The 26,152-nt window shown below is 35.5% G+C and overlaps 1 long non-coding RNA gene across 7 annotated transcripts in view; it reads right to left on the bottom strand.

Moving 5' to 3' along the window:
* The window catches only part of LOC143679389 (uncharacterized), a 259,400-nt gene that overhangs the window by 194,079 nt on the left and 39,169 nt on the right, over positions 1-26,152 (bottom strand). For 6 of the 7 annotated variants that reach the window (XR_013173710.1, XR_013173707.1, XR_013173709.1 and 3 more), the window contains 2 exons: positions 25,686-25,770; positions 11,872-12,010 (listed from right to left, as the gene is read on the bottom strand). This is a non-coding gene — a long non-coding RNA (uncharacterized LOC143679389). The remainder of the gene's footprint in view (positions 1-11,871; positions 12,011-25,685; positions 25,771-26,152) is intronic. The other variant, XR_013173711.1, reaches the window with a different exon arrangement.

Genomic DNA, 26,152 nt, shown 5'->3' with positions numbered 1-26,152 from the left:
AACTGAATGTCGAAGAATAGATAGAGAACAAATTCATCCAGCAAGAAAACCCTAGGTAAAAGAAGTGCAAGCAATCTCCAGAATAAACTAATAAAGGTAATTAAATGCCTAGATGCCAGCAAAAAATAACAAATCACATTAGGAAAATTGAAGATGTGGCCCAGTCAAAGGAACAAACCAACAATTCAAATGAGATACAGGAGCTGAAACAATTAATTCAGAATATATGAACAGATAAAGAAAACCTTATCAAAAACCAAATCAATGAATTGAGGGAAGATATAAAGAAGGCAAGGAATGAACAAAAAGAAGAAATCAAAAGTCTGAAAAAACAAATCACAGAACTTATGGGAATGAAAAGCACAGTAGAGGAGATGAAAAAAACAATGGAAACCTACAATGATAGATTTCGAGAGACAGAACATAGGATTAGTGAACTGGAGGACGGAACATCTGAAATCTGACAAGAAACAGAAACTATAGGGAAAAAAAATGGAAAAATATGAGCAGGGACTCGGGGAACTGAAGGACAACATGAAGTGCACAAATATACATGTTGTGGGTGTCCCAGAAGGAGAAGAGATGGGAAAAGGAGGATAAAAACTAATGGAGGAAATTATCACAGAAAATTTCCCAACTCTTATGAAAGACCTAAAATTACAGATCCAAAAAGTGCAGCATACCCCAAAGAGAATAGATCCAAATAGAAGTACTACAAAACATTTACTAATCAATATGTCAGAGGTCAAAGAGAAAGAGAGAATCTTGAAAGAAGCAAGAAAAAAGCAATCCATCACACACAAGGGAAGCCCAATAAGACTATGCATAGATTTCTCAGCAGAAACCATGGAGGCGAGAAGAAAGTGGGATGATATATTTAAATTACTAAAAGAGAAAAACTGCCAACCAAGAATTCTATATCCAGCAAAACTGTCCTTCAAAAATGAGGGAGAAATTAAAACATTTTCAGACAAAAAAATCACTGAGAGAATTTGTGACCAAGAGACCAGCTCTGCAAGAAATACTAAAGGGAACACTAGAGACAGATATGAAAAGACAGAAGAAAGAAGTGTGGAGAAGAGTGTAGAAAGGAAGACCATGAGTAAAGGTAAAAAGAAGGAAAATTAGATATGACATATAAAATCCAGGAAGCAAAATAGTAGAAGAAAGTACTACCTGTGCAGTAATAACACTAAATGTTAATGGATTAAACTCCCCATAGACTGGCAGAATGGATTAAAAAACAGGACCCATCTATATGTTGTCTCTACTCAAAGGACATGAGGGCAAGGACACAAATGGACATTTGCACACCAATGTTTATAGCAGCATTATTTACAATTACCAAGAGATGGAAACAGCCAAAATGTCCATCAACAAATAGGTGGCTAAAACTATGGCATATACATACGATGGAATATTATGCAGCTCTAAGACAGAATAAAGTTATGAAGTATGTAACAACATGGATGGACCATAAGGACATTATGCTGAGTGAGATTTGCCAAAAACAAAAGGACAAATACTGTATGGTCTCACTGATATGAACTGACATTAGTGAACAAACTTGGAACATTTCGTTGGGGACAGAGACCATCAAGAGATAGAAATAGGGTAAGATATTGGGTAATTGGAGCTGAAGGGATATAGATTGTGTACAGGACTGAATATAAAAACTCAGAAATGGACAGCACAATACTACCGAACTGTAATGCAATTATGTTAAAACACAGAATGAAGCTGAATGTGAGAATGATAGAGGGAGGAGGGCTGGAGGCATAAATGAAATCACAAAGAAAAATAGACGATAAAGATTGAGATGGTATAATCTAGGAATCCCTAGAGTGTATAATGATATTGACTAAATGTACAAATTAAAAAAATGTTTTTGCATGAGGAAGAACAAAGGAATATCATTACTGCAGGGTGCTGAAAATTGATGGTAATTAATATTTTAAAATTTCAACTAATGTGTGAGACTAAAGTAAAAAATGTTTATTTGGTACAAAATTTATATTTTGACTAGTCTATGTCTTAATATAAGTTATGTAGATAGTTGGTTGAACAACATAAGTACATGGAACCTTGAGTGGGACATGAGATTTTGTTGGTTTGTCCAGAGTGATGCCCCGATGAATCCCAGAATGATTTGATCAGTGAGTGGAAAAGTATTTTCTAAGTCCCCTTCAGGGAATGGTGAGAACAGGGGAAAATTCAACTCCCCCTAGTTGAATTCCTGATATTCTCACAAGCAGTGTGGACAACCAAAGCTATAGGCTGAGCCCCCAGTCTTGGGGTTTGTTCATATGAAACTTAACCCCACAAAGGATAGGTCAAGCCTACTTTAAATTAGGCCCAAGAGTCACCCCCAGGAGAGTCTTTTTTGTTGCTCAGATGTGGCCTCTCTCCCCAGCCAACACAACAAGCAAACTCACCACCGTCCCCCTATCTATGTGGGACACGACTCCCAGGAGTGTGGACCTTCCTGGCAATGTGGGACTAAAATCCTAGAATGAGCAGAGACTCAGCATGAAGGGATTGAGAAAAACCCTAGAATGAGCTGAGACTCAGCATCAAGGGATTGAGAAATCCTTCTCGACCAAAAGCGGGAAAAGTGAAAGGAGACAAAGTGTCAATGGCTGAGAGATTCCAAACAGAGTTGAGAGGCTATCCTGGAGGTTATACTTATGCATTAAGTAGATATCACCTTGTTATTCAAGATGTAATGGAGCAGCTGGAGGGAACTGCCTGAAAATGTAGAGCTATGTTCCAGTAGCCATTTTTCTTGATGATGATTGTATAATGATATAGCTTTCACAATATGACTGTGTGATTGTGAAAACCTTGTGTCTGATGCTCCTTTTATCTACCTTGTCAACAGACGAGTAGAAAATATGGAATAAAAATAAATAATAGGGGGAACAAATGTTAAAATAAATGTAGTTTGAAATGCTAGTGATCAATGAAAGGGAGGGTTAAGGGGTATGGTATGTATAATTTTTTTTTTTCTGTTTTCATTTTATTCCTTTTTATGTTATCTTTTATTTCTTTTTCTGAATTGATGCAAATGTTCTAAGAAATGATCATGATGGTGAATATGCAACTGTATGATGATATTGTGAATTAATGATTATATTTGGAGAACAGAATGATTATATATTAAGAATGTTTGTGTTTCTGTCATATTTTTTAATTTAAAATTAATTTAAAAAATTAAAAATTCATATTAACATGAATTATCAAGAAAAAGAATGCCAATAAAACTATGGGCCATCATATATTGTGCAAAGATCCCTATAGATTGGGAGAGAGATCAGAGGAGAAGGAGGAGGATAACAGAGAAAATAGGATTTAACAAACAAGTATGACTGTTGAATCACACTATACTAATATTCCTTCAAGCCTTCAGTATTTTGCAGCCTCTAGAAAGAAAGATTTGAGATGGTGGGATGGTAGTCCATGACAAACACTGGGATCTGTTCTGTAACTACTTGTTGAGGTATGCTTTGGAAGTTATTGTTAGTTTTTCTTTCTTTCTTTGCTTTGTATGTATGTTATTTTTTACAATTAAAAAAACATTTAAAAAAACTACAGCCATCATAAATCTGATACAAATGTCTGTAAACACAAGAAAAACTACTCAACATCATTAGCCATTAGGGAAATGCAAAAGAACACTACAATAAGACACCACATAACACCAACTAGGATAGCAATTGAAAGAAGACAGAGAAGGAGGGAGGGAGGATGGGAAACAGAAAATATCAAATGTTGGTGAAGGTGTGGAGAAATTGGAACCCTCATGCATTGCTGGTGGGAATGTAAAATGATGTAACCATTGTGGAAGACAGTTTGGCAATTCCTCAAAAAGTTAAACATAGAATCACCATAGACCCAGCAATTCCACTTCTAGGTGTTTACCCAAAAGAATTGAGAGCAGGGATTCAAACAGTTGTCATAAGAGCATCACCCACAATAGCCAAAAGGTGGAAACCAAAAGTCCATCAACGGATGAATAAACAAAATGTGATATATACATGAAATGGACTATTATTCAAGCCATTAAAAGGAATGAAGTTCTAATACATGCTGTATGAGTGAACCTTGAAAACAAAATGCTGAGAGAAATAAACCAGATATAAAAGAACAAATATTCTACAATTCCATTTCATGAAATATATAGAATAAGGAAATTCCTAGTGATAGAAAGTAGATTAGAGGTTACCAGGGGCTGTAGGGAGGGAGAATGGGGAGTTATTATTTAATGGGTACAGAGTTTCTATTTTGGGTGATAAAAAGTTTTAGTAATGGATAGTATTGACAGTATCACAACATTGTAATTAATACCACCGAATTATATAAAAATTATTAAAATTGCAAATTTTATATATATGCTACTATAAATTAATTTAAATACTACATTTCTCATGTATTAACTCTTGTATTTTATTACCATTAAAACAGAAACTAAAAGTTTATAATGTAGCTCTATAACATTTAGATAATAAAATTTTCAAATTGCACAAAATCTATTTCTGAAACATCGAATTAGATATTCCAGGTACTTTTCTATTCCATTACTTGGATGGAAGGAGGAGAGAAGGAAGGTAAAAGTGGAAAGGTTTTCCTCTGAAACTTGTAGGGAAATTTTGAGGAAATCTTTAGGTACCAACTTGGTTACTACTCTTTCCCGTGCTTTTCATTCTCAGTTTCCAGCTGAAGTATTTTCTTTAATATTTCTTATAATGAAGGCCTGTTGGTAGAAAATTCTCTCAGCTTTTGATTTTCATAAAATATATTTACATCATCATAATTTTTTAAAGATACTTTAGCTGGATAAAAAATTAGGGATTGACCAGTGTTTTTAAATTCTGAACTTGAAAGATTTTGTCCCATTGCCTTCAGTCTTCCATAGTTGCTGAGAAGTTGGCTGAAATTCTTATCAGTGGTCCCCTATTTATAATGTATTTATTTTTGGGTCCTTTCAAGACTTTATCACATTTCAGCAGTTTGAATATGGAATGCTTAAATGTAATTTCTTTCAGTTTATCCGAATTGGGGTTTTCTGGGCTTCTCAGACCTTTAATTCAGCATTTTAGCCACATTTGGGAAGTCTTCCACCATTATTTCCTCAAATATGTTTTCCTGACCCACGTACAGATTGTCTCTTTCTGGGACTCTAATTACTCATATAAAAAATTTATTTTCCAAGAGACTTTGAAAATTTTTCTTTGAATCATTTTTCTTTCTGTCCTTTAGATTAGCTAATTACTACCAATCTGTCTTTAAGAGTTAATTGACCTTTACTCCTGCCATTTCCAATACGCCATCTGGTAACTTTTTATGTTGGTTTATTGTTTTTTTCAGTCCTAGAATGTCTTTTGTTTTGTTTCATCTCTCTCATGAAATCAAATATCTGATCCCTCAATACTAACATGTTTTTCTTTAATTATTTGAAAATTTTTAATAGCTTCTTTAGTCTTTGTCTGATAAATTCAACATATGAGTATCTCGGGTTCAGTTTCCATTGACTGTTTTTTTTTCCTATGATTCATATGCTCCTCTTTCTTTGTATATCTAGTGATTTTTTAATTACATATACACTGTGAATAAAATGCTGTACATCTGCACTGTCCAATACAGTAGCTACTAGACACATGTGGCTTATAAATCCAAAAATAAATAATTTAAAATTAAAACTTCCATTCCTTAGTTACACTAACCACATTTCAAGTGCTCAATAAATACATGAGGCTAATGACTTCTGTATTGAACAGCATAGGATACAACATCTGCATCACCACAGAAATTTCTATTGGGCAGTGCTACATGGAGACTGCATTCAGTCACCTTTTTCTGAAGGATATTGATTAGCTTGTGAACGTGTGCTTGCTTGGTTATATGCTTTGTATTGTGGATCTGGAAAAAGCCCAAAATGTTTCCCATGCCCTTCTAACTTAGCATAACTATACAAACTTAGCATAAATCTACAAACTTTGTCTCCTAGGCAGATTTTGGGGGTTTGGGTTTTAGTCTTTGTTAGGAAAGGCCTAGAGCTGATTTCACTCTAGGGTGCTGTTCTTTCTGGTACCTCAGATGAGTTCCGAGTTTGTTAACAAAGTGTTTTTTTGTTTTTGTTTTTTTTTTGTTCTTTTTTTGCTGGCAAGGCTGAAACTTCAATATCTTTCTTTTTTTTTTTTTTTTTTTTAAAGTAGGCATAGTCTATGCTTTGCAGGACTAAGTTTCATAGGAAAAAACCCCAAGATTGAGGGCTCAGCATATTGATTTGGTTGTTCCCACTGTCGCGAGAATATCAGATCTCCAAATGGGGAAGCTGAATTTTTCCCCATTCCCCCAAATAAGGGGAATTTGCAAATACTTTTTTAAAAAGTAAAAAAAAAAGGGGGGGGGGCTTTGCAAATACTTTTTTATTCACTGTTCAAATCACTCTGGAATTTATTGGGGCATCTCTCTCTGGACAAACCTACAAAATCTCATGCCCTATTCAAGGTTCCACGTACTTATGATGTTCAATTAAACTGTCCACATAAGTCATATTAGGAAATGCACCAGTCAAAATATAAATTTTGTACCAAATAAACATTTTTTGGTTTAGTCTCACACATAAGTTAAAGTTTTAAAATATGAATGGCCATCCATTTTCAACACCCTGCAATACTGACATTCTTCTGTTCTTCCTCATGCAAAAACATTTTTTAATTTGTGCATTTAGTCACTATCATTGTACACTCTAGGCATTCCTAGATTATACCATCTCAGTCTTTATCATCTATCTTTCCTCCTGGTTTCATCTGTTCTTTCTGCACATTCTTCCTTCAGCATGTCCAGTCTCCAGTCTATTCTATTCTCAATCTTGTGGTAAGTTTCCTGCAGTTCCTCCTGGTAAGTTTCAGGCAATTATTCTCTTCTTGCACATGAGAAGCTCAACCCTAATAAGGACTCCAGAAGTACCCTCACTGAACATACTTCCTTTCTGATACCTTGACTCTCAAGTTCCAGCCATTTCTGCTATTCCAAACTCTGACCTCTGCCTCCTCAGCTCAGTGGAACCTCCATGCTCAGCCTTGACTCCAGATTTCTGCACCACAGTCAGAAAATCTTTACCACACAGATAGCTGAAAGACTGTGGGTCTCGTCTTGTGAAATGTTCTTTGTTTTTCTTCCTTTCAGGGCCAGATGCCTGGAAACAGGTGCAAATATATTTCATCCAATTTTATTGGTGTTTAAAATGGGAATGCTATTCTAGTACCAAGTTTTCCATCATAGGTAAAACCAGTGTTGAATTTAATGGAGTGGAGTGGAGTAGAGCAGAATGGAATGGAGTGGAATGGAATAGATGGAAGCATGTCTCTAGTAAGGATAAATATTATTTGTGAGGCTTTTATTTCCATTAAATACACCTATGTGAATTGGATATCAAAACCAAATATTTTTCTTACATTGTATGTAGTAAAAAGAAGTTTAAAAGTCATTGAACCAGATATAAGCCCTTGAATTAACTACAGACACAATCTACAATTCAGAAGGTGGTTTTCAAAGATTAATACTTTAAGAATCAAACAGTCATCCATCCTCTAATCAAAAATATTGTAAATACTTAGATAATCTGACTTATTTTAAATTTAAAAGAAAGGGTTTTTTTTATCTTGGACAATAAAGTCATCAGTTCCTTTAATATCTTTCAATGAAGCTCTATTATTTTAACTAGTACTTCTTAAACTTCAATATGTATATGAATCACCTGAAGATCTTGTTGAAATGCAGACTCCGATTCAGGCAATTATTCTCATCTTGCACATGAGAAGCTCAACCCTAATAAGGACTCCAGAAGTACCTTCTGGGTTAGCGCCAGAGGTTCTGCATTTTTAGCAAGCTCCCAGGTAATGCCAATGCTGCTGGTCCACAAAACACACTTAACAGTTCAAGGATCTAGAACAGAAGTCAGCAAACCCTTTTCATAAAGAGCCAAATAAATACTCTGTTGCATATTCTTCTTTGTTCTTTTTTTAATAACAATCTTCTAAAAATAAAAAATCTTTTTTAGTTTGTTGACCTTGCAAAACAGGGTAGGGGTTTATGGGCTTAGGGGGAGCTCTAGCTGCCCTAGTCAGTAGAAATATAGCATGATAAATTTTCAAGTTGCCACATTAAAAAAAAGTAAAAACAAACGTGAAATTTATTTTAGTTATATATTTTATTTACCCCAATTTAACCGAAATATTTTTCTTTGACATTAGTCAATACAAAAATTATTTTAATGAGATAGTTTACATTTTTTGTACTGCTTTGAAATCTGGTGTATATTTTATATTTATACCATATTTTAATTTGGACTGTCCACATATCCAGTGCTCAATAACCTCACATGTCTAGTGGCTACTATAGTGGACAATGCAGGCCTAGAAGATCAAATTCAAAATTCTTTCTTTGGCATCTCAGGCCTTTTATGATCTGCCCCTGATTGCCCTTCTAGTATCATTTCCTACCTCTCACCCATATGCACCTGACACTCTAGTCACATTGTACTATAACCATTATTCAAATATGTTCTTCTCTCAATTTGACATACCTTCACCTTACCTGTATCCTACTTGAAACCTATATTCATTCTTTCCCTAAACTGATATAACTTCAATAGGATTAAATACGTCATAAAGACACTAGAAACTTAGGGAAGAAAATTGCAAAATTCTATATGACTGAAAGCTGGTATTATTTTATAGTCCCAATTTTCAAAGTATTGAGAAATTGATAAATTACTTACCTATTTTAAGATTAAAATTGTGTTATTACTATAATATTAATATTAATGTTCTATAATGGGGCAGAGTTGTTTTTCTTTCTTTTTTGAAACAGAATTTTTTTCCAAAAGCATTTAAAATGTAATTATTTATCATCATTACATTTCTAAATATGTTTGATGCCACTGCTTTTGTTTAACAATCATGACAGCTAAGACTTCATGGAGGTTAAATGACTTTGCAATGGCTCAGATAAATATAATGAAGAGTTAATTTTTTCAGAAGTCATTGAAAATAGATATGATTCTCAACTACGTGGGATGTGGAAGCGTTTCTATTTAGAAGCTGAAGGTCAGTTGAAATAACTTCTGAGGTAAGAAGAATAGTACAGTCCAAAGAATTTGGTTCTAGACTTTTTGGCTTGAATTCCAACTGTTGTCTCTCAAGGTGTGAGAAAGTTACAAATTCCCTATACATCAGTTACCCCATGGGTAAGGAGTATAGTAACAATAATACTGACTCCCAGTATTTTGGTAAGGACCAAACATAAGTTATATTACGCAAAAATCCCCTCCAAGATTTTGTTTCTACGATGTGAATGCATTTCTAACAAAGACAGATCTTCATGCAACAATCTTAGCTCAGAGGTGTGGGCTAGAGCATGAGTTGTTCCCAGAATAAATCAAAGGTGCAATGTGAGGACTCATTTGGGAATCATTTTAATCCTGTGAACTTTGGCTAATATCAGTGGAGCCCACTCCTGACTGTACAGGATTAGAATTACCTCAATACTTTTAAAAGATATCAATGATCGAACAATGATATTGAAATCTCTGGAAATATAGACCAGACATAAGTAAATTTTCTTTTTTTGGGGGGGTTGTTCGGTTCATGGGTAGGCTCCAGGAATCGAACCCAGGTCTCCGGCATGACAGGGGAGAATTCTGCCTCTGAGCCACCGTTGCACCACTAGACATAAGTAATATTTTTAAAATTTTTACCTGTCCCTGCCGCCCAACAGGTGATTCTATTGCACAGACCAGCTGTGAACTTCTGGACTACAAAATGGGTCAGTAAGCCTTGGGTTCTTTATTTGCAAACAGAGTTAATTCCTTTCTTATAGATGAAAGTATATAATGTATATAAAGCACCTAACACATTTTAGAAGTTTACTAAAAATTCTTTCCTATCTGTCTGCTCCTCCAATTAATTCCCTTACTTTCTACTTAATTGGTGAGACACTGGAACTGATTTCCTCTCAAATAATATGTTTTCAATAGGTCGGTTCATTTGCTGCTTGTAGCTTTTGGCAGTGATTCAGCCTCAGCCCCTTGGGGAATATATGCATTTAACCATTTCCAACTTCAGACCCAGAGCCTCCCTAAGCAGGATAGGCTATTAAAAGACTTCCCATGCTGCCTATATCCTACTCCAACTGCTATCCCCACTAGCTAGACAAACGCCCCGGTAAAGCCCAAAAGAGTTTCCTCTCCTCTAAGAATACATTTAGTGATTCATAATCCATCATTTCTGTATCAGAATCTCCTAGAATCATTTTTTAAATGCAGATTCCTGGCCCTACCCTCAACCAACTGAATTAGCATCCCTGGAAGTGCGGCCCTTACAACTGCCTTTTTAACAAACTTCTCAGGAGATTCTTATGCACACCTAGGATTTGAGAAACGCTGACATGAGGAAAGAGATAACTAAATACAGCCATCAAATAACTCAGGCTAATCTCCTACCTACTACAATTTACTCAAGACCAGGTAGGAAAGTAAAGCTACTGAGTTTTGTTTTTTGTTTTAACACCTACATAGTTCTCTACTTTCTTAAGTATTTTTCTTCACCGTGAAACTGTTTTGCTGCTTTCTTAGAGACAGAAGGACTCTTACATATCATCTAATTCAATCACTTATTTTATAAGGAAAAGAAAGGCTATGATTTTCCCAAAGTCACCAGCTTAGCACCCTATACCTCAGGATAGATAGCTACCAACTCTCCTTTTAAAAGGTAAAAATTTTACGTTAGTGACTCTTGAAAATACAGCTGGCCAGACATTGTGTATACATGGCTCTACCTCTACACATCTACTGCCCCAACTCCATTTAAGACAATTTCTTTTTCCACTTTTCTGAGGTTTGGAAACATGTCAGACGTCACAAGTTAGGGGAATGGTTAATAGTCAAGGGCAGCCTCAGATGGAGAGCAGATTTTAAATATACAACTGACAAAAATGAGATTTCTAAACTAGCTGTAAGACTTGAAAACGATTTAGTTTGAAAGACGTGAAATCGTTAGTGTAAAAGTGCATTGCATAGGCTGAGCCCTCAATCTCGGTGTTTGTTTATATGAAACTTATCCTGGCAAAGGGCAGGCTAAGCCTACTTAAAATTAGGCCTAAGAGTCACCCTCAAGAGAACCTATTTTGTTGCTCAGATGTGGCCTCTCTCTCTCAGCCAACATTACAAGCAAACTCACTGCCTCCCCTTCGCTATGTGGGACATGACTCCCAGGGGTGTAAACCTTACTGGCAACGTGGGGCAGAAATCCTAGAATGAGCTGGGGCTCAGCATCAAGGAAATGAGAAAAACTTCTAGACCAAAAGGGGGAAGAGAGAAATGAGACAAAATAAAGTATCAATGGCTGAGAGATTTCAAACAAAGTCGAGAGATTATTCTGAAGGTTATTCTTACATATTATATAGATATCACCTTTTTAGTTAAAGTATATTGGAGAGACTGGAGGGAAGTACCTGAAAATGTAAAGCTGTGTTCCAGTAGCCATGTTTCTTGAAGATGATTGCATAATGATACAGCTTTCGCTATAGAAAAAAGACTAAAATATACTGGGTAGATGAAAATACTAGCAACCAATGAGAGGGAGGGGTAAGGGTTATACTATGTATGAGTTTTTTTCTTTTTATTTCTTTTTCTGAATTGATACAAATGTTCTAAGAAATGATCATGGTGATGAATAAATAATTATGTGATGATATTGTGAGTTATTGATTATATACCAAGAATGGAATGATCACAGGATAAGAATGTTCGTGTTTGTATGTTGCTATGTTTAAAAAAATTTTTAATTAAAAAAAAAAGTTACCAACCTTCATTCTGGTCAAGCGGTTGAAGAGGAAATAGCATCAGTTTTCTTGAAAAGATCTTGAAAAAAATAGTCTTGCTCTTTATGGAATATACCATTAGGGAAATTTCTACTTCAAAACTGTCCTTTGAAGCATATCAGACCTGTTAGATCCAAGAAGCAGTGAAAAGAACACTTGGGTTCTAGTCCAACAATCCCTTGTCACTTCAATCTTGTATAAAATTGTACTTTCCAAACCACTAGTGTTCTAGGCAGCAGGGACAAATGATGAGGGACACATATTACTGGGACCAGAAGGCACAAACAAACCCCAGAATTCTGAAGAAGCTCATGAGTTAGTTTGTGATACTACTGTTCAAAATAAGAAAACTACTGTACTAAATCGCTACTATGCTGATGTATTGAGAGACTACCAACAGGATTCCTAACTATAAATAAGGGAATCTGATAATAAGTTAGAGCATGGTTCAATTTTCTGTAGAGCAATTTAGTAATATGTATCAAAATAAAATGTGTATATTCCTTGACCCATCGTTTCTAGGTCTAGGAGCTTATTCTACAAAGAAAATTTCACAAGTATTAAGTATTAAGAAAAGGTATTCATCATTGTTTGTAGAAGCCCTAAATCCAGCAATAAAGGACAGGTTAAATAAATAATGATAATGGAAAACTATGCAGACATAAAAAATGATAAAGACTTACATTTATTCACAAGGAAAAATGTCTACCATATATTGTTGTTGTTATTTTACCATATATTGTTGAGTGAAAAGAGCAAACTACAGAATACGTATTCTAAGATTCCAATAATATTAAAATGAATACATATTTATATGTGCTACATTTGCACAGACATGTCTAGATGGATATTCACTGTAATATTACCAGTTGTTAACTCAGAGCAATATAATTTCAGGTAACTTACTCTTATCTTTGTTAAAAAAAAAAGTTTAAAAAATACAGGACAATGATCATATATTAGTTTCACAAAAATTGCAAAACTATGTTCAAAAACAAAGATAATATTTTAAATGGAATCGTAGACTCACTTTTATATTGAGAAAACTGCTGGGTAAAATCAGTTCAATGCTCAAGTACATATAATTTGATAGGAGAGAAGGAAGTAACAGACAACTGATAAAATATAGTCCTCTAGAATGTTTGCAATAAAAGGAACCACGGGGCAAAAGGAAGGGTAAGGGGTATGGTATGTATGAGGTATTTCTTTTTCTGGAATGATGCAAATGTTCAAAAAATGATCACGGTGATTAATCCACAACTATGTGACAATATTGTGAGCCACTGGTTGTACGCCATGTATGGAATGTTTGTATGTTGAGAATGTTTGTATGTTTGTTTGATAAGGTTCTACAATAAAAATATTTTTAAAAATAATAAAATTTAAAAAATTGAAGCGTATTGCATAAAGGTAAATGATTGTCAGAGCCATGGGGTTGCTAAGTCATAGTCCTAAAGCAGTGACACATTGTCCCAGCTAACTCACTCCCAGATGATTGAGGAAACTCAGCATGGAGCGTTACCTATCCGCAAAGTCAGAAAGAACTACTTCAACAAGCAACAGCAAGTGAGGATACTGATATCGTTATAATAAATCTTTTTTACAGCCATAGCTTTGGCATTTGTAAATGTACATCTCCCGATATACCAAGCATTATACTTGTTTACCTAACCTGACTTCCTACTATTACTGATTTCATTTTTATTATGAAGTGTTTTACATTTCTTAAGCTTGATTCACTAATTGCCTTCCTCCTATCTGGGTCATTGGTCGTATTTATTGCAAAAGAAAAATACAAATCATTATTCAAAAGCAAATTCCACATATTTTCCACATCCTAAACTTTTCAACCTCTCATATTTTGTGCAGGGCTGATTTGTTCCAAGGAACAGCACATTCCCCAGAAGTAATCAGACTGAAGCAAGAGAGGAACGAGGCTGGTCTTCAATAGAGAGGGCCACAGTGTTTTTGCCATTTGCTGGTTCTTACCATTGGGCTTTGTTTCCTAAACATCACTAAGAAGTTTTAAAAATAAACTGTGGTCGAATTGGTTAAATCACCCTGACTCCTAAATCATGGGGAGAATTCACTCACACACACACACATACGTCCTTTTCCTCTTTTTGTTCGAAGATAAGTAGGGCATTGTTTTTGACTATTCACTTCACTGTTGAAGAAAGCATAAACAAAATATGGCAAGGTGAATGGATCACATCATTAACTTAAACTGCCTCATACTTGAGAAGAACACATAATTTACAAAGTAACGAGGTGCCATGGGTTCCAGCATGTGTAGACAGTGCTCCTGTTTATAAATAATTATACAGCATTCTCCTTGATTCTGTCTCTTTTGTTATTCATTCCATTCTTTTTTCCACTATAGTCATTTTAGAGTCTAGATTATACTATACGTTCCCTAAACTGATGTTTATTTTTTAAAGCTCATATAAAATAAACAATTTAAGACTTTTAAAAGCTAATGGCTTTTTTTGATGCCCCTAAATGAATGGTAAGAAAGGGTCCTTTCACCTTTTAAAGCAAACTTTTCCTTAAAACAAAGTGGGCACAATGAAGGAGGGAGGAAAGAAGAAACCAGCATTTACTGAGTGCTTGTTGCCAGGTATCTTGCTAATACTTCATATACAGATCTGATTTTTCTTCCCAACAGCTTTTTGAGGGCAAAATTATTGTCCCCAACTAACAAATAAAGAACAAAGATTCAGAGAGCTTAAAAGACCTGCCTGAGATTATAAAGTCCGTAAATGGAAAGGATGGATTACAATATAGACTGGCCTAATGGACTTAAAAATGCTGTCTTCTTTCCACACTGTTCAAAGATGAATTCTGTTTTTGCTGCAAGGATATCATAGGGTGTTTCCATCATCTTTGAATTTGTTTGTTTGTTGCTTATTTGGATTGGTTTGCTTAAATTCTGCATTATCTATTTTTTGTTTTCTGGGCCCACCTAAAATTTGATTATGATGATCAGTATTCTCTTGAGCCTAGTTACTTCCATCTGTGAGGCAGGAAAAAATACAATGCTGACTAAGATACATGCAGGGCCTTTGGATGGACATTGGCTATGAGGGTGAAGGTCAAGCCCATAAGAAATGGTGCCTAAATTCCTCTCTAAAGCTACTACAGTCCTTGCTTTCCTCCGGAACCCAGTGACATGCCAACACTTCATCTGTACACTGGATACTTCCTGCCCTTATTATTGCTCAGAAAGCAGATGACACTAGAAACTGAGCTATCCACATCCTACCAAACAGAAGCCAACCTAGATCATTCACCATGGGAGGACGCATGGGAGCAGCCTCTGGGTAAGAAGAGTAAGATACAGGACAACTCTTGCTTTTTGCTTTACTGCATCCCTCCACCCATGTCATAAAAGAAAATAACAAAATAATGGAAGGCTATATCTTCCACACTGCTGTGATTTCCCAGAATTCTTCTACCACCCAGTCCAAGTGTAGTAAAAAGAGTTTAAACTTTGGAATCAGTCTGACCTAGTTTTTCATACCAGATAAAAAATCAGTTAGTGAAATGAACCTCTCTGTGACTTCACTGGTAGAGCAGGAATAATAATACCAACCTCACCACATTGTTTTGACAGTTAAAGACAGTGGAAATGAAACATTTGGAAGACACTCAGGCAAAAATCTTGTTGTTGTTGGTTTGTTATTTTAACCCTAAATAGTAGATGGTTCTAAAATTTTGGAGTTTGGAGGGGTCTTAAAGGTGTATTCCAACTGCTTTCCCAAGGTAGCATTATGCACTCTATATCTCTGACACATACAGTTTGAATATGTCACTGCTTTGAAAGATAGTCTGGGACTAACACTGGATCTGAAAGGTAAAAATATGAATGAAGGAATGATATAATTAATGTTCAGCTATTTGGAGAATTATAACAAAATCAAGTAAGAGTATTCAAACGGATTCAGATGGCAAGGTGTAAAGAGTTTTCAGCAAGGTAGAAAAAAATGATTCAATGCAGAGTTAAGGAGTGACCACCTAGGTCATGAAATGCATTAGATTTCTTGGAAAAATGCTTTTACACTCACAAAGTAACAAATTAGCATTGCATTTAAATGCATTTATGTTTAACTGAGCTGGCAAATTTTTTGTTCACAGTTTGAGGTAATAAACTTGTAGATTGCCTTTTTATACTTACTGAATATATTAACTCTAAATATGGAAAGACTTGATTAAATATTCAAAGATTGTCTGTTTTTAAATCATACATACATATATATATATATAATGTGTGTATATATATATATTCAGTACCATTGTTGTCCTTCCTAATCCATCCACATACCCATGAAAAATCTTAGAAAATTTACCTTTCAACAACATCAGGACCATGATTAAAACATGACCTGGACAAACATTCTGTGCTGGTACAATTCAGTTAAGCCCCTGTGTTCAAATGAAAACACCATTCCAGATGACAGAGTGGGGCATAGACATTTAGTTACCCATCCCACAGCCAGAATGCTTGTAGATTTCCAAGAGTTGATAAATGTGTGTAATCTTTGAAACTCTACTTGACCGTGGGAAAAATGCTTCTGAGATTACACTAATGCCACCAAATGATAATTGGATCTCACAAACTAGACTGAGGTGAAATATCTGAGCTGTCTGTAAATAAATTGGATTCATATCATCTTTTTTAGGAAATGGATTTAAGTCTAGATTCACGCACATTTGAAAAAGAGGCTCAAGTAGCTATCACTAAAGAAAAAATATCACTCTGTTCAAATCACTGAACAGCATTAATTTATGCTTTCTAAAATTTGCTCACAAATATGACTCAACAATATTTTGCAACAATTGAAGTATAATTAAAATAAGTGTAGAAAATTGATCAGATGAATTTTCTACTTCAACATATAGTTTGACTGTTTCTTAGGCAGGGGTTAATGATTATAGACTGTTTGGAAACAGATGACTATACTAATAAATTTCACATAGGTTTCTAAGTGTATCTATTCCAAAGCAAAATGGAATCACTAGGAATGCAAACATTAAAAAAAATTGCCCTGCCCTCAGGTTGTTCTCAGTCTACTACTCTATTATTTAAAATTACAATGAATTACATTTTTAATATATGAAGTATTCCTTTTCAGCAGTGCCACAGATTCTGGATTATGTATGCTATACATATACTGGCTAGATCAACCACTAGAAATGCTGGTATCTACCCCAGAAACTATCTTTTAACTATCAGAAATGCAGATGATTTTTTTTTTTTAACATGTAGGGATTATCCTATTCTCATATCCAGAATTTGCCTTGGCCTTCTCACATTTACTAATTTACATATTTCCTCATTTGCGGTTTCTCAATTAGTCGTTCTTCTTTCAATTCCTTCAGACCCCATTTTCTGACTAGGTGTATAAGCCCTCAGACTTTATACAACAGAGTTTTTAAAAATAGGAATAAAGACAATCAGTGAATAGAATTTTTTATCAGTCCTGTATCTCAGTTTTAAACATGTGATTATTTTTGGTAACTAAGCATGTTCACCTGAAATTGTACACATGACTGCAATATTTTCAGTGCTAGAACAACAATCTTCTCTAGATATTTTTATGTGTTTCTTCCTTTAGTTTTGGTTCATAGTTCTATTTCTTCCTTTTCAAGCTGAATATTTAATTAATTAATTTCCTTCAATTCTTGTCATCTGTGGCATCAAACAATTTTTTAATATTCATGATTTATAATCTAGTTTGTAATAATTTGATTGAATATGGTTTGAGAAGTATTTCCTAATTTTTATATATTTGGAAAGGGTTTAGTTTTGTTTTAAATTTTACTATTAAAGTCTTGTTTATTGTCTTTAGTTTTTTGTTTTTTTTTTTTTGGCACAGGCAGGTACCGGGAATCAAACCCGGGTCTCCGGCATGGCAGGCAAAAACTCTGCCACTGAGCCACTGTGGCCTGCTCTTGTTTATTGTCTTGCAGTCAGAGAATGTGGTTCATTTATTGGGACTTTTTGTGTATGCATGTGAAAAGTACATGATCAGCCTTTGAAAATATTCTATGAACGCATGAAAAGAATATGTAGTTTCATTTTATTTAATATATAGTTATCAATTCAACTTCATTAATTATATTGTTAGACCCTTTCTAACTTTATTTGGGAGTATGGGAGAGGGGAGAGGAAAAGGGAGATTTCGGAGGGATTGAGAAACTAAATTATAGTTTCTATCAATTTCTCCTCTTATTTATAAAGTTTCTATGAATATATCTTTCTCCATTATTCCTCAATGAAGGTTTTCAACTGGTCTATCATTGCTGATTCTATCATCAATATGAATTTATTTTTCCATTAAAAATTCTTATAAAATATTGATACCCCTTTTTTGTGTGTGTGATATTTGTTGATAAACATTTGATCAGTATTATTTTGTTCTTTACTTAGCTGAGAATCTTGGACTACTAATAAGGTCTTTAAATGATTTATATTTAATGATATAATAAATGTGTTTAATCTTTTAAAGTCTTGTCTCTAGGTTATACTTTTTATGCTTCCTGTTGCCTCTTGGGCCTTTGGTTTTTATTCTATGATGAGTGAACTGGTTTTTGTCTATTTTTACTGTCCGATGGAGTTTTTTTGTTTGTTCATCTGTTCGTTTTTTGAGGGGAAAGGGAGGTACATACCCAACATTTTAATTCATACAGTGATAACATTTCAGTTTAAAAAATACATCTATTTTACAATATATATTTCTCTCAAAGTCAGGTGTTAAATGTTAAGTTTTGTCTCTACCTATGTAAGATAAAAAATTCATTCTTGATTTCCTAATCTTGGTTACTATAATTTAGAGTTTTCAAGTTGAGGTATTGTTATTCAATTACTATTTTTATCGCTTTTTTTCCTAAATAAATATTTGACATTAGTATTGAAGAAAGGCTTCTTACCCACTCCTAATGTTTCCTTTCATGTAGAACTATGAGTCTCCTGGTCTCTCTACAACTCTTCCCTCAATCCTCCCTGGAGAAGTAGAGTGGCCTGAACTAGTGATCTTCTAGAGAATGAACTGGACAGTCTTCTCCTGCTTGGGAATTAACTGATCTCAGGGAGGAAGAGCTCCTCTCTGCTCTCTTTGCCTATAAGTCTTACTTGCCACGGAGTGGTGTGACCCAACATAGAGCAGCTATGATGGCAGGTAAGTCTGCCTAATTATGAGGTTCAATAGCAGATCCATTTGGCTCTCACTGAAGTTACATTCTACAATTATGACTTTATCATTCGTAAAGGTAATCTTGGTGTTTCCCCTGCTCTCTGTTCTTATTTCTCAGTTGGTTCAGAAATCAGACAAGGACCTTGAAATGTTAACATTTTGGCACATTGTCTGGGAATTTTAGGAAATAAAACAGGAAAGATATTTAGCAGGGCTGTCCCCAAATTCAAACTGTCTTCCTGTATATAGCCAAGGAAGACTAGAGGGAAATAAAATACTAGAGTCTTATCCTGTCATTGTAGAAAATGATAGAGCAGAAAGCAATACTACTCATGCCTGCAGTATTCAAATGCAAAGCAAAGGGAGCTCATGAGGAGCATCAGCAAAAATATTTTTCCTCCTGAGATTCCCAGAGACAGAAACTTCAGAAACATTGCCAGAAGCCACTGTTCATGTATCTGCTGAGAGTGGCCGTTGAGGGAAAACAAGTATGAAGACTGAGGAGGCAAGTCACCAATTTGCAAGAAGAGTGTCTCGAATATTCCTCTCTTTAGAGAGCGGCCAGTATGCACAGTAGCCTTTACCAAATATGTCATAAATGCATAGGTGAAAGTTTAACCTCTTGCTGGGAAATTTCTCACAACTGATTTTAAATTTAAGGTCATGATTCTAGAAAAATAACATAAATTGGTTGACCTCCTGGGATGGCCTGGTGGTTTGACTCTGTATGTGCGCAAAAAAGATGTGTTCTTAAATTTAATCCTGTGAGTGTGAATCTATTGTAAGTAGGACCTTTTGATGACGTTCCTTCAGTTAAGCTGTGACCCCCTCAATCAGGATGGAGTCCATTATAAGTGGAATGAAATTCAGACCTAGAGAGAAGAGAAGAAAGTGAGCAGGAGACACCATCATGTACCTTGCCACGTGACAAGCTAAGGACCAAGAATCATCTGGCAGACAGCCCCAGAATGCCATAGTCTTCAGGAAGTAAACACAGCCTTGATGATGCCTTGATTTAAACTATTTCCCAGCCTCAGACCATGAGTGAATAAATTCCCATTGTTTAACTGGACCCATTTCATGGTTATTTGCTTATATAGCCTGGGAAAGTAAAACAGAAGAAGGTGAAACTAAAACCAAGATTTTCTTCTTAACCCTGATACCTCTGAGCTTCTGCTATGGTCTTTGACAAGCCTAAGGACAGTAATCCCAGGAATATTGCTTTGCTTGGAACAATCAATTTTGGATCAGCAGACGGCTCATTTTATACATTTTATAAGTGTGAGGCTAGAATTGTGATGACTTGAGGGATTGTTGATTAGTTAAGACTTTTCAAAGGGGGCAACTGTCAGAGACTTGAACTGATTTAATTTCTAAAGTCCTAAAAAAAGTCATGTGGTCTGGAAGAGAGCCCCAGTTGTTGTTGAAGAAGTTGTGGAAGAAGTCCCTCCTCTACCCAGGCAAAGAGGAACCCCATCTGGCTAGGACTAAGCAGAATAGGAAAGTAAGAATTTCTTTGTCTATTTAATTCACAGGTTAATTACCTTAATTTAATTCCCTTGGAGTTTTTGTTTCATTTTGTTTATGGCTATTAACTTGTAAGGAATATAATCTTTGAAATTTCTATATCTTTCTGGGAACTGAATTGTTAGGTAAGATAATATATTCAAATATATGCCATCTCTCAATTGTTAGCTTTATATTTTTGGAGTGTCTGTTTAGGCCTCCACAATCTCCTCTGCTTCTCTAAATCAATATAATTTTTGTTAAATCAATATTCAGTGTTTAAATTATTAAAATTATAAAAATATTAGTCACAGCTGAACGTTTTAATATACTGTTATATTTTCTTCTCTCCCCTCCCTCCTGGAGTCAGGAATTGCCCTGCTTGTTATCTTTTCATTTTTTTCTAGTTTTATTTCTACCTTTTGCTAAGTTCATTTACTGTGCCAACTACCTTCCAATAGCCACTCGGGACATTTCCCAGAAGGTCAATCTCCCTGTAAACATCCCACTTGGAGTCTTCTGTTCTCTTTCTACCAAGATTGGATGATCTTCAGGCCTCTTGCACAGCTGTCATCCTGGGAATCTCCCATCACTTTTCAACTTCTCTCCTATGCTGCATCTCCTATTACCTGAGCCTCATGTGTTCATTTTCTTCATTTACTCCCTAGTTTTGGGAGAGCACATTCTCCAGTAGTTCCTGAGAACAGGTACATATAATAAAAATTTTGAAATTGTTATCCAAACTTGATTGCTAGCTTGACTGCTAGAATAATTCTAGATTGAATTTTTTTTTTCATAATTTTGAAGTCAGTTCCATCATCTCAATCTTCCAGTGTTGCTACTGAGAAATCTGAAGCCATTTTAACTTCAAATCCTTTATATGTTGCTTGAAATTTATAAAGACTTCTCTTTTTTAAAACAAAACAAAACAAAAAAAGCATTCTTTTTATTTTGAAACAATTTCAAACTTACAGGAAAGTTGCAAAAAGAATACATAAGACTCCAGTATACCCCAAAACCATATACTCAGATTTATCAACTATTAGCATTTGTCACATTTGTTTTATCATTCTATCCATTTATCTATCCATCTAATCTGTGTTCTGAAATATCACAATGACGTGCCTTGATGTGACTCTGTTTTCATCCACTGATAGATATTCTTGACTGATGATTTCATCTTCTCTGAATTTTCTGTCCTCTATTTCTATATCTTTTACTATTCATGTATAAAATCTTCTGGGATAAGTCCTATGATTTTCTTGCTTGCTTTTCTATTTTCCAAATCTTTTTCTTTTTGCTCTAATTTCTATGATATTCCCTCAATTTTATTTTTCAATACTTATACTGAGATTTTCATTTATATTGAGATATTATTAATGTCTAATAACCCGTTTTTCTGAATGTTCCATTTCTACATTGCACTGTTATTGTTTCATGGATGCATTTGCCTCTTTTCTCAGCTTTCTGAGGTTATAAATGCTACATGTTTTTTTAAGTTCTGTTCTTTATGAATAATCTCTATTTTCTTCAAGCTGCTTTTTTCTCTGTTTGTCTATGTGGTCTCTGTTTTTCATGTTTGAAGGAGTCCTCTGATGTGTGGTAATCCTGGTTGTATCCTCATGATTAAGGAAGACTAAAGGGCTTTTTAGAGATTCTGGGCATGTAGATAGGGTTTATTGATTTGAGCTCTACTGTAGTGTAAACTGACTGCGCCTTTTTTCATGGAAGATAAAGGCCCATTATCAGGCCCAAAGGCAATTGTGGAAGAAGAAGAGAAGAAGATAGAGGAGAAAGAGAAGAAAGAGGAGGAGGGGGAGGAGAAGGGAAGAGGAAGAAGAAGGGGAAAAGGAGCAGAATGGAAGGAAAACGAGGAAAAGAAACAAGTTCATTAATTAGGAAATAAGGAATGGTCTTTAATATATATATTGTTAAATGGAAAAAAGTTGAGATACAGAAAAAATATGTATAGATAGCCACCATTTGTGTAAAAAGCGAGGAGAGAGGGATGGAACAGAAACTCTTCTCCACATAACCTTTTGTACATTTTGAATTTTGATTGTGTAAATGTCTTATTTTTAAAAAATGATTATTTTAAATATTGCAAAAGTTTCTAGGTATGGATCTCTTTTCATTGACTTTGTGTAAAATACTGGAAATGTTTTCAGTTTCTATATCCATTTTTTTCCTGAGGAAAGCCTTCTTCCATATATCCAATCTATTTGTTCATTGTTTCTGATCTAATTATTCTTATCCTCTTCCCAGAAATAAATATTTAGGTTAAATATCAATCATCTTCTCTGTCATCAACGGTCTGTCCTTTTCCACTCTAACTTTATTCTTCCTTAACATATATAGGACCTTTTCATTCTCATTCATTCATTGTCTTCTTTTTTTCAGCCAGTTCTTTGTTTATAGGTTTTGATGCTGACAATTTTAATGTTTTTTAATTCTGGTATAGTATTCCTCAGACTCTTTGAGATAGTGTTCCTCTTCCATTTTTCTGCACTACTTTTTTCAAAGATTTTCTTCCAACTAGAGTGACCAACCATTCCAATTTGCTCAGAATTTTTCTAATTTCATACTGAAATCTCACATCCCAGGAAACTCCTCAGTTCTAGGCAAACTGGATCAGTAGGGCACTCTATCCTCAGTATTTGCCAGCAGACAAGGTGTCGAGATTTTCCTTGGCTCCACTCACCATCCACTCAAGTGGACTTCCTCAGATTAAGTTACCCAGCACAGAGTTGTGCTTAGAGAGAATATAGCTAAGCTTGTCAGTGAAGGCCAAGAAAACTATAATCTGAGTACCATGAATATGTATTACTGTGATCTACAAAGGACTTGGAGCCAGCCAGGGTGTGACAGTAGAGCCAATGGATAAAAATTGATTAGGCTGTGCAGGACCTGCCATTCAAGAGGAGTGTGGAGTAGCAGCCAAACATACTGCAGAGCCAGAACAGCAGTTCCTATTTCCTCTCCACCCCCTGACCCACCTAGGGTACCTTTTCAGATTCTTAGATGATTAAGGAGCAGTGCAAGAAATTACTCAAGAGGAAGATATCAGAGTTGCTGCCAACACAGACATGTGGGGACTCTGACCATTTCTGCATTCCAAACAGCTAAGTTGATAATATAATTTTGAATTATTTGTAAAGTTTTCTGTAATATTTAATCTGCATCCCTTCTTCTGCCAGATAAGCACACTCAACAGCTAATTTCTTTTCCCTTCATTTAGGACATAGGCAAGTACACATATATGACACATGTGTATTCACTTTTGAACCAGAGTCATAACAAGTGATATTCAGGCTGCTTTGTTTGACTGACACATTTAACAAAACAAAATAAGCCCTCCTGATGCTTTAAGCATGGTCTTAGTTTGCTAGGGCTGCTGTAGCAAATACTGGTTGTCTTAACCAGAAATTATTGTCTCACGGTTCTCATGGCTAGAAGTCTGAAGTCAAGGTGCCAGTAGGGTCAGTCTTCCTCACAAGTCTGTAGGGCTCTGGAGAAAGCTGGCTGGGAATCCATGACGTAGTCAGTCTCCACCTCCATCCTCACATGGCCATCTCCTCTCTCTGTCTCTCTACAAGTTTCCTCTCCTTCTAAGGACACCAGCCATTTTGGATTAGGGCCATTTGGATTAGGGCCTATTTTAATCCATTTTGGCCTCATCTTAACTAATAGCATCTTCAAAGATCTATTTACAAGTAAGTTCATTGCCACAGTGCTTGGGGTTAGGACTTGAAGAGGTCTTTTTAAGGGACTGTGCCTGTGAATCTGTTGTAGGCCCCAGAAAACCCAAGTTCTTTAATCCTCATTCAATGTTACTGGGTGGGAGCTTTTTGATTGTTTGCATGAAGATGTGTCTCCACCCCTTCAAGGTGGGGTTTGTTCACTGGAGCCCTTTAAGAGAGAATAACTTTGGAAAAAGCTTTGAAGCCCATGCAGCCAGAGACCTTTGGAGATGAACAAGGGAAAGCACCCCTAGGGGAGCTTCATGAAACAAGAAGCCTGGAGAGCAAGCCAGAAGACATTGCCATGCTCGCCATGTGCTTTTCCAGTTGAGAGAGAAATCCTGAATGTCATTGGCCTTCTTGAACCAAGGTATCTCTCCCTGGATGCCTTAGATTGGACATTTCTATAGCCTTGCTTTAATTTGGACATTTTCACAGCCTTAGAACATGTAAACATGTAACTTAATAAATTCCCCCTTTGAAAAAACCATTCTGTTTCTGGTATATCCCATTCCCACAGCTTGCAAACTAGAACAGGGACTCAGTTCAGTCCATAATATGCATGGTCTGTGCTCTCTAACCTAGCCACAAGCCACACCTCTTATTGTTCGGCTCAACCCCATTCACACATTTGTGCTGAATGTGCCAACTCTGCTTTTAGAGTTTTCAAAGTCATTTCGTGGACATAATTTCTCTTGCTCTTCCCAACAGCCCCGTAGGAAGGTATATTAGCAATCATTCTCCTCTTTCAGACTAAGAAATGCAGGCTCTTGTGGGTTAAGTGACTTGCTGAAAGTTACCTCACGGTAAGTAAATGGTGGCTCTAGAGTCAAGAATTTTTGGCCATAAAACACTGCCTTTCTAAACAGATACAGAGTAAATGTATTCCAATCATTTTGCTCTTGGTTGCTTTAAGTTTTCAGACATAGTGGTTAGAATATTGAAAGGCATAATAAACGATCAAGTGATTGTGAGAGAAAAAGAACATTATTATGATTGTTTGCTTAATGTTTTCAATAAAGTCAAATCACATACTGTGAGTAATTTGTTGTGATGTCCTAGGCAAACACATTATGAGAACTATAAAAATGATGTATTGATATCTTAATTACTCAGGCATGTGTTCTTTGTGGACAGATTCCCAATTCTAGCTAGCTACCTTTGCTTATCTCTAATTGCCAAGTAGAGTTGCCTACATTTACAGGAAGGCAGATAGAAAAAAAGAAGATCAGGGCAGGGGTCAGGGCAAATACTAAAAAGCCTTTTGAAATTTTCAGAGTCGTGTTACCTCTACAAAAGCTGTCCAAAAGACCACAGTTTTTTGAGCTCAGAATCACAGTAAATGAATGTTCCTTACCACTCTTAAAGGAAGAAAAAACTCCTTTCTTGAAATGACAACACTTTGAAGTCAAGAATCCTTCCAGAATGGGCATACTTCTTTTCTACAAAAACGGAAGTAATCAATCTCTATGAAATAATGAGCAACTTAGTTTGAACAATTGCAGTTAAAGATGTACCAAGGCTGGCTGGGAAAGGCCTTCAGAGCAGTGCACCCCAATGGAGAGTAGTAATTTATCACTGATATTGTTTAGAAATGCTGGTGTGTGATGATAATGAAAAGCAGACTGATTTTTAGTTGGCCTTAAGTTGTTTTTAAGCTCTTTACAGACATTACACCCCGTTACTGTCTGCCTCCAGGACAAACCAACCCCACTCACCCCTAACCCCAACCCACGCACACCTCTGCAAAAGAGGCACTATACCTTGATTTAATTCTAGACCCTATGACCAGCAACTGTGTTCTCAATTACAATGATGATAAAC

This window comes from Tamandua tetradactyla, chromosome 4 (assembly GCF_023851605.1).
Source record: "Tamandua tetradactyla isolate mTamTet1 chromosome 4, mTamTet1.pri, whole genome shotgun sequence".
NCBI classification, from domain to species: domain Eukaryota; kingdom Metazoa; phylum Chordata; class Mammalia; order Pilosa; family Myrmecophagidae; genus Tamandua; species Tamandua tetradactyla.
Note: the sequence above shows the minus strand (reverse complement) of the source record. Positions and strands in the feature narration are given on the sequence as shown.